Source organism: Cyprinodon tularosa, unplaced genomic scaffold (assembly GCF_016077235.1).
Source record: "Cyprinodon tularosa strain WSP-4 unplaced genomic scaffold, ASM1607723v1 ctg894, whole genome shotgun sequence".
Classification (NCBI taxonomy): Eukaryota; Metazoa; Chordata; class Actinopteri; order Cyprinodontiformes; family Cyprinodontidae; genus Cyprinodon; species Cyprinodon tularosa.
The window spans coordinates 7,698-15,394 of NW_024039667.1; positions in this window are offsets into that span (position 1 = coordinate 7,698).

Below are 7,697 nucleotides of genomic sequence, written 5' to 3' on the forward strand. Positions count from 1 at the left end.
AATAGAATAGAATAGAATAGAATAGAATAGAATAGAATTTGTTTCACCAGACAGGCAGTAGTAAAATGCAACTACTGACAAAACATTTAAACAAATAATAAAAAAAACACAGATACAGATAAAATAATAAGATAATAATAATAATTAGAGCCACTCTAACTATAAGCTTTTAAAAAGAGATTTTTTAAGCCTGGAACGGGTGTCTGCGTCACAAACTAAATCTGGCAGTTGGTTCCACAGGGGAGGTGTTTGATAAAGTAGAGAGAACCAAGACATGCACAGGGAGAACATGCAAACTCATTGCAGAAGGACCCAGACCCGGTATCAAACCCAGGACCTTCCTACTGCAAGTTAACAGTGTTATTAAATGCTCCCCTGTGCATCCCTGCCAAGCACAATCTCACATCTAGTGTTTCTGGGCCCATCAGTCAGTTAGCCGTTCTGGAATTTCACCAGAAAGCAGTTAGTTCCTGGTAGCATCAACTTCCCTAACCTTTGGCAGTTTCATTTTGTTTTGGGTTTTTTTTCCCTGAACATGCTCCTTGAAACCTTCTTGACTTCCTCTATTGTGGCAAATTCAAGACTAGACAGCTAAAATAGTTAGACATTTTGAGTTTTCAAAGCCAGTTAATTCTCTTTCAGGTCAATTTTTCCTGAGGGTCATTAATTATTAATAAATAAATAAATAAATAAATAAACCTACATAACCTGATGTGCTGAAATCCAGCTGGAGTTGGAAAACATGCATGACACTGATGACATGTTTAAAATGCTCTCTTTTCCTAATATCTGTGCACATTGTGCAGTTTTCCTGCATCTATAGGCCATGAATACCATGGTGTCAGTATAAAGGATTAAAAAATTGTTTAAAAACCTTTAATGTTTCCTATCATACCATTCTTATCAAAAATTAAAGTACCTTTATCAAACCTTTATCGAAGTGCCTTCGCAGCCTTTATCGAACAAAACAGCAGTGCTTTCCCTCCCCTACCTGTTGCTATGCTCTCTTGGCAGCTGGTAATATCAACTACACATTGCCTTGAATAAAGAACGACAAAATACTCTACCTGGATGTATTTCAGGAAAAAAAAATGACAGTCAAGGTGTGGAAACAAAAAGGGCCTTAATTCATTCCTCAACGAAAAATTAAATAAAATAGACTACTAAATTGCTTGATGAAAAGTCAGTACGGTAATTAAAAAGACAAAAATACATGAGCCAGATAAAATCCATCAGATCCAATTTTTGTTGTTATGTACGGTTTGTACTTAGTGAGGGAGAAACTTAAAGAAGCAGAGTCCCAGGGCAGCGAGGTAGAGCTTTCTGACTGTTTCCTGCCCAAAGCAATGTAATCAGAAAAATACTGTCACACAATCTTCTTAATCATTTAAAAGGCTCAACATTTGGATACTTATAATAACTTTATATTCTAGTCCACTTAATCTGTAGCTAAATTAATCTACTAAAGCTAGATTAAACGAGTGACTATCAAATGCCTACAATGCCAAGTAACTATATGCTATTAGATTCATGTGAAGTATTTGCTCAGTGTTTATTTAATTCTTTGTCAAAAATCATAACTGTAATTGAACCTTAACTGAAATCATGAACAATTCCAGATGAAACAGGATTAAAGACTGTCTTTCTCCTTAATTAAAGTAAATTATTTTGTTTTTTATTTTTCCTGTCAATGTTGCACACTCTCAGATGGCAGCTTTTTTTTAGACAACTCCATTATTATTATTATTATTATTATTATTATTATTATTATTATTATTATTATTATTATTATTATTATTATTATTATTATTATTATTATTATTATTATTATTATTATGCAGCTAAAATAAAATAAAGAGATGGAGTGGTGTTTCTTATAAAAGTCAACTAAAGTGCAGATCCAGTGAGGAATCCTGATCTGAACTACAATACGCTGTAGTTTGGCGTTTGGACCAGTAGAGGGCGACAAATAACAAGATGTAAAATCCCTCACCTTCCTCCCCTTAAAAATAAGTCCCTTAAAAACACCAACATTTGCAAACCTATAATTTTATTAATATATACACTTAAAGAAATACATAAAAATAATGGAAGAGTTTGCAGTTTTGTACCCAAGTGTAGGAGAAATGGACAATTCAGATTTAATCATGAAAATACACAGATTAGACAGGTAACCCAAAATGATCCACTGCTTTGTAAAATAATGCAAGTGTCAAATATTATTAAAGATATGTGCTTTGATGGTTCAGTTCTGTAAAAGAGAGGGCTGAGCTCAGCAAGCAGTCATTCATCAGTCAGACATTGATTTAAATCATCCATTATCCCTTAAAAAGTCTGCCTGGTAATCAGAAGGCAATCACTGAAACATTCACCACCTTTATTTTAGGCTTTAAATTAATCGATAAACAATGTGTTCTTGTGTGCTCTCTCCATGGTGCTCTTTCTTTATAGTTTAGGTAACATCAGAGGAGGTTTAGAGGCATTTGCTTTAGAGCATAAATCAGGATATTCTTGGGATCCTTTAAAAATACATTTTTTAATTTTAAAATGTTTATTTCTAGTCCATGAACCTCAGGACATTTCTTCCTTTTAATGGCTTTTTGTTTAGCAAAATAAGATGATAACCATGAAAGATTCACATTTCGATACTAATGCTGACAAACATCCTGCCTGATTAAAAAGAACACAAACACATTTTGTGAGTAAAAAACAAAACAAAAATCAACCACAAATATGCTCTTTTGTTGTCCAGCTTTTTTTGCACATTTATCAGGTTGTGTCTAGCGCCATCTGGTGGTCAAGTTCTCTTTACCTGACATGCATGCATGCCTAGAGTTATTGTGATTAAGAATAAATATTTTAATCCTTGATTGTGTATCTGACAACCAAAGGAAAGCAATTAAAACTGATAATCCTATAATCTCAGCTGAACTCAGACCTGAGGGATTTTAAAGAAAACTGAAAATTACAGTTAAATACAAGCTACCTTTAACTAAGTTGTTTTTAGTTAAACCATCCAAAGTATTCGTCGATTTATATTGGTGTCAAAAACCTGAAATGTTTTTAGATCAACTGCAACAGCATCATTAAATCAACAGTTACACAGATGACTTGGTTTATTGCAGAGCAGTTGTTGCCCTATGTTGTTTCACTAAAAGGAATCATTGAACAAAATGGAGATGCATTAAAAAAAAGAGAGATTGTTCTTAAAAACTCAGCATCCAGAAGACCACAGGAATACAGTACAGCATCCCAGAGAGTCCAAAAACATTTTACCTTTATGGATTCTTGATTTGATCCATAAGAGAACCGTCAGGGTGCACAGCTCCAGAGTCAGAGGGAAATGGCTGATAATCAGCACTCACCTGATATCTTTCTTTGCTTCTAATGTGGGAAACATGGACTTGTTTTGCAGCACTGGTTATTAACTTTATTGTCACCCAGAGACATGAATGAATAAAGGGTCTTTACATCCAACCAGCTGCTAAAACTCTGGCCTGTTTAGCTTTTTATTAGGATGGGAGTTTTCCTTATATGGTCGGATATGATCCTTTTCTAAAGTTTCTAAAATGCAGTAATTTTCATCTGCATCTTAGACTTAGACAACTTTATTTGAATTTTCTATAAACATAGTGTCTTTCAGCTGATCATAGTTGGGATTAATTTGCTGTTTCCTGATTTTATGCACGGTGATGATTCTATAAATGAACTCTACGATCTACTCAGAGCTCATCAGCACCATTCTGCATCAAACCAACACAGACTTTCTACACATTGAACTCCATTTATCAAAAAAGGGACTTGAAATCTAAATCTAAAATAGAACTAAAATAGAACATGATTAAATAAAATTTACCCCTAATGATTAAATAAAAACAAACCAGAGCTCTCTGAGGTAGCAGAGCTTTTCCTGAGTAATCCATGACTTCCCTGTGGTATAATCAAGTGACGAGACAGAGAGCCGTTCTTCTAAGCCATCTTTAAACAAGAAGGGGAAACACTAGTTTAAACATGTTGATATGGGGCTGGAAAAGGCAACAAGATAAACAAAACCTAAGCCTACAATTATTCACACTCCTGACAGAATTAGGGTTAAATTAAGGTTTTACTAATACCAAAATGTTTCTAAAAACAAGCTTTAAAAGGGGATCACTAGTTTAGACCAGAGTTCCCCAAATTATTCAGCTTCAGATCCACAAAATATCCTTAGAACAGAATCATGACCCAAACTATTGGTTGGTGTGCAAACACTTCTAAAAAAGAAAGAATGAAAGCACTTAACGATTCTAACATTGATTATTAGCAGTGTAAAATAAAACCTTTATTTTGTCAAATATCACTATATTTCATTAGACGATACTGGTATTTATTAAAAATAAAGCCTTATAGATCTTAATTATAAAAAATATTTATAGGCAAGCGTCCATTTCATTGTCAGTTTTATATAACTCTGAACCCTCCAGCCACTAGATGGCGGCGCACCCCGCAAAGAGCTGATTATTCAGCTGCTCTGCTGAATAATAGGCTTTCCTGAGCTACATTGTTATGAAAATAGTAATACATCATCTTTGTTGGTATATCGGGATAAACCATATCATATCGTACATATAGTGATATGTATCGTATCGCTCAGTTCTTGCCGCTTCAAACCCCTAAAACAAACAGCATCAGCAACAGACAGTTTGGTCTAGCCGCGCATACACCGTGTGATTTTTTCAATTTTTGCACGCAGCGATGTTTGTTCTCACACTTTGCAGCACGATGCTCTGATACAATCTACCTGCTCACACTGTACGTCTAAAAACTACATCGGACTCAGCTCCGCAGTGAGATGGCGCTACTCAGACTCGTCTTTTGGGAAGCCAAATGAGTAGAAGAGGAATATGAAGCTCACTAGAGTGAAACAAGCTGCCTTGGCTATTTGTAAAATTTTGTAAAATAAGCCCTAAAAATAAATTTTAGGGCTTATTTTAGGACATATTTGGACAAAGACATGGATGAGCAAATGTGGCCACTACAGTCTGTCAATTTTACAGAAATAACTCCATTTCACTCACACCTCCACCATGATTCTGTGTTTTCGTCTGAGAAGAAGAATCCTTGTTTGCCCACTGAGCAATTTGCCCACAACAGCCCAATAAATTTCAAACATGTTTGATTTTCTCCCAACCTCACGATTCCTGATGGGGAGGTGGTCGTGAGAGGCTGATGGTCCATCGTTACCCCCTGTACACGACGCAGGATCAGGCAGAAAGTCGGCCCAATTGAAAAATTATGGTACGACTGGGAAATCGTCCCGAATAGGGCAAAAAAATCATAAAGTGTAGGCCGGGCTTAAGTGATGTTTTAGAAGATCTCATCCCCCCACGGGCTGAGCCCTGACACTAAGTGGGGTTATTAGCCCAACTTTAAATTAGATAACACAACCAAATAAACACACTACGACTGAGCTGCACACCAGAGAAAACGAAAAGGCGAGATGAATGTGGAAGGCTTTGCGTTAATCCCAGAGAATTTCTGACATGTCTTAAACGTCACCAGAGACAGAGAGGAGCCCAGGAAATGGTTGCATGAAGAAGGCACACAGAGCTGCGGTTAGTGGCATCTAAATGTTTGTGCTATCTTTTTGTTTTTTTTTCTAAACCTGAACAAAGTGTCTGTTGTGCCATAATTACATATTCAATGCTAACCCTAGTGGGGAAGCAAATATGTTATTTATTAAAATGATATTCAAACTGTCATAAATTTTCCTGTCAACCAACACCCAACTGGCTGTGTTAGAGCAACTAATGAAAGTGTGAACGAGGTCTGTCTGTGACTGGCTGGATGTGCTTCTTCACCCTGACTTTGGAGCTGGCTCAGAGCTCGTCTGCCTGGCTGAGTGTTTCCTGGACGGAGCCGCCTTTTACATTTGCGTTTTGTATCTCTAATTCTTTCTGTATCTCTGCTTCTGTCTCCTTGAATCCCCACACTTAGCTCACACTTAGCCTGGTTCTGCTGGAGGTTTCAATCAGTTTGTCTGGATGATCTGGTGAACTATATAGTGCCTTGAGATGACATATTGTGAATTGGTGCTATATCATTAAACTGAATTGAATTGAAATCATGGTCTAACTCATAACTCTGCATTTATAGAGAATAAATTCATCACAACTCCCCCCCGAAATATAACAGTTTCTAATTTAAACATATATCAGTGAAAACTTGACTAGTGAAACTCTACTGAGCTAAGATACATTGTACACAAAGAAGAAAAAACATGGTTGAAACCCATAATCAATGAAAATGATGCAATAATATTAAAGTTTAGCATTGATTTTATGTTTGAGAACTAAAGTTTGTTATGAGTTGGGAATGAGGTCAAATTACATTTAACCAATTTAGAGCAAATCGCACGTGTTCAAACAAATTCATAACGTAAATTCAAGAGGTAAACAAACTATTATTTTATATATATTTTGAATTATTTTAAATATTTTATTACATTAATGTTTTATTCATAAATCACCCTTAATTAAATAAATTTTGTTTTATCTTTATGAACAACAGCTAAAAAAAATGGCAGCATGGCGTACCATGCTGTGACCATTAGCTTCTTGTTAGCTTGCTGTTCACAATAATAATTTAACTTTAATGATCTCACATTTGAGAAATTTTAATTTTGCAATTAACCCCTTGGGGAGCAGTGGGCTGCCATTGTGGGGCACCTGGGGAGCAGTGTGTCTTGCTAAGGGAGTGGGTTTAGAACTCACAACCTCAGAATTCCAAGCCGTATGTCCTAACCACTAGGCCTCCACTCCCAAAAGGATTAGCTTGCAAGCAAGCATTTTCTTTCAAATAGTTTTATTTATTTTTTTAATTGCAGCTAATGTTCAGTTCAGTTTATTTCTATAGCACCAATTCACAACACATGTCATCTCAAGGCACTTTACAGTTCACCAGATCATCCAGTCAGATTCATTAAAAGTTTTCTATCTGAGGAAAACCAGGAAATTGCATCGACTCAATGACTTGAATGCAACTGTAGCCGCAGAAAATCCCTCTTCACAAAGATAGGATGTTATAGATAGGATGCGTCTTGACCTGAATTAACCTGTGTCAAGAGGCACAGATGCACTGACACTGAGATAATACCCCAATGTTTTGTATTTTTCAAAAAAAAAAAAAAAATCCCTCAGACTCTGACCGTCGATAAATTATATGTATTTTTTTTTTTTCTGTGCGGCCTGGTACCAAATGAACGACGGACCGGTACTGGTCCGCGGTCCGGTGGTTAGGGACCGCTGCTCTATACCATCTATGGATGTACTGTATATTTACAGGCACATTTCACTTGATCAACCTTCAAACATTTTCTGACCCGCGAACACAAGGTGGCGCCAGAGTACAGGAACAAAAACAGGTAGGAAAAACTTGGACTGTATCATGTTCTCTGCAGCCACCTAGAACAGCAGAACCTGCTTGGCAGGATTTTACTTCCTCTGACTAGCAGCAAATGTTCGGTATTTAAACATCAGCCTGTCAAACTGGTAGAACTACATAGTGTACATGCAGGACGCTCCTTGTGTTTCCTGCATCTATTGTACATGAGCACAGCTGAGCAGCAAACAGGCCCACACCATGTACCCAGAACCACAGAGCCCAGTTTCCATCCAGATTCTCTGTCAGATAACACAGCACACCTGTTTCTGCTTCTA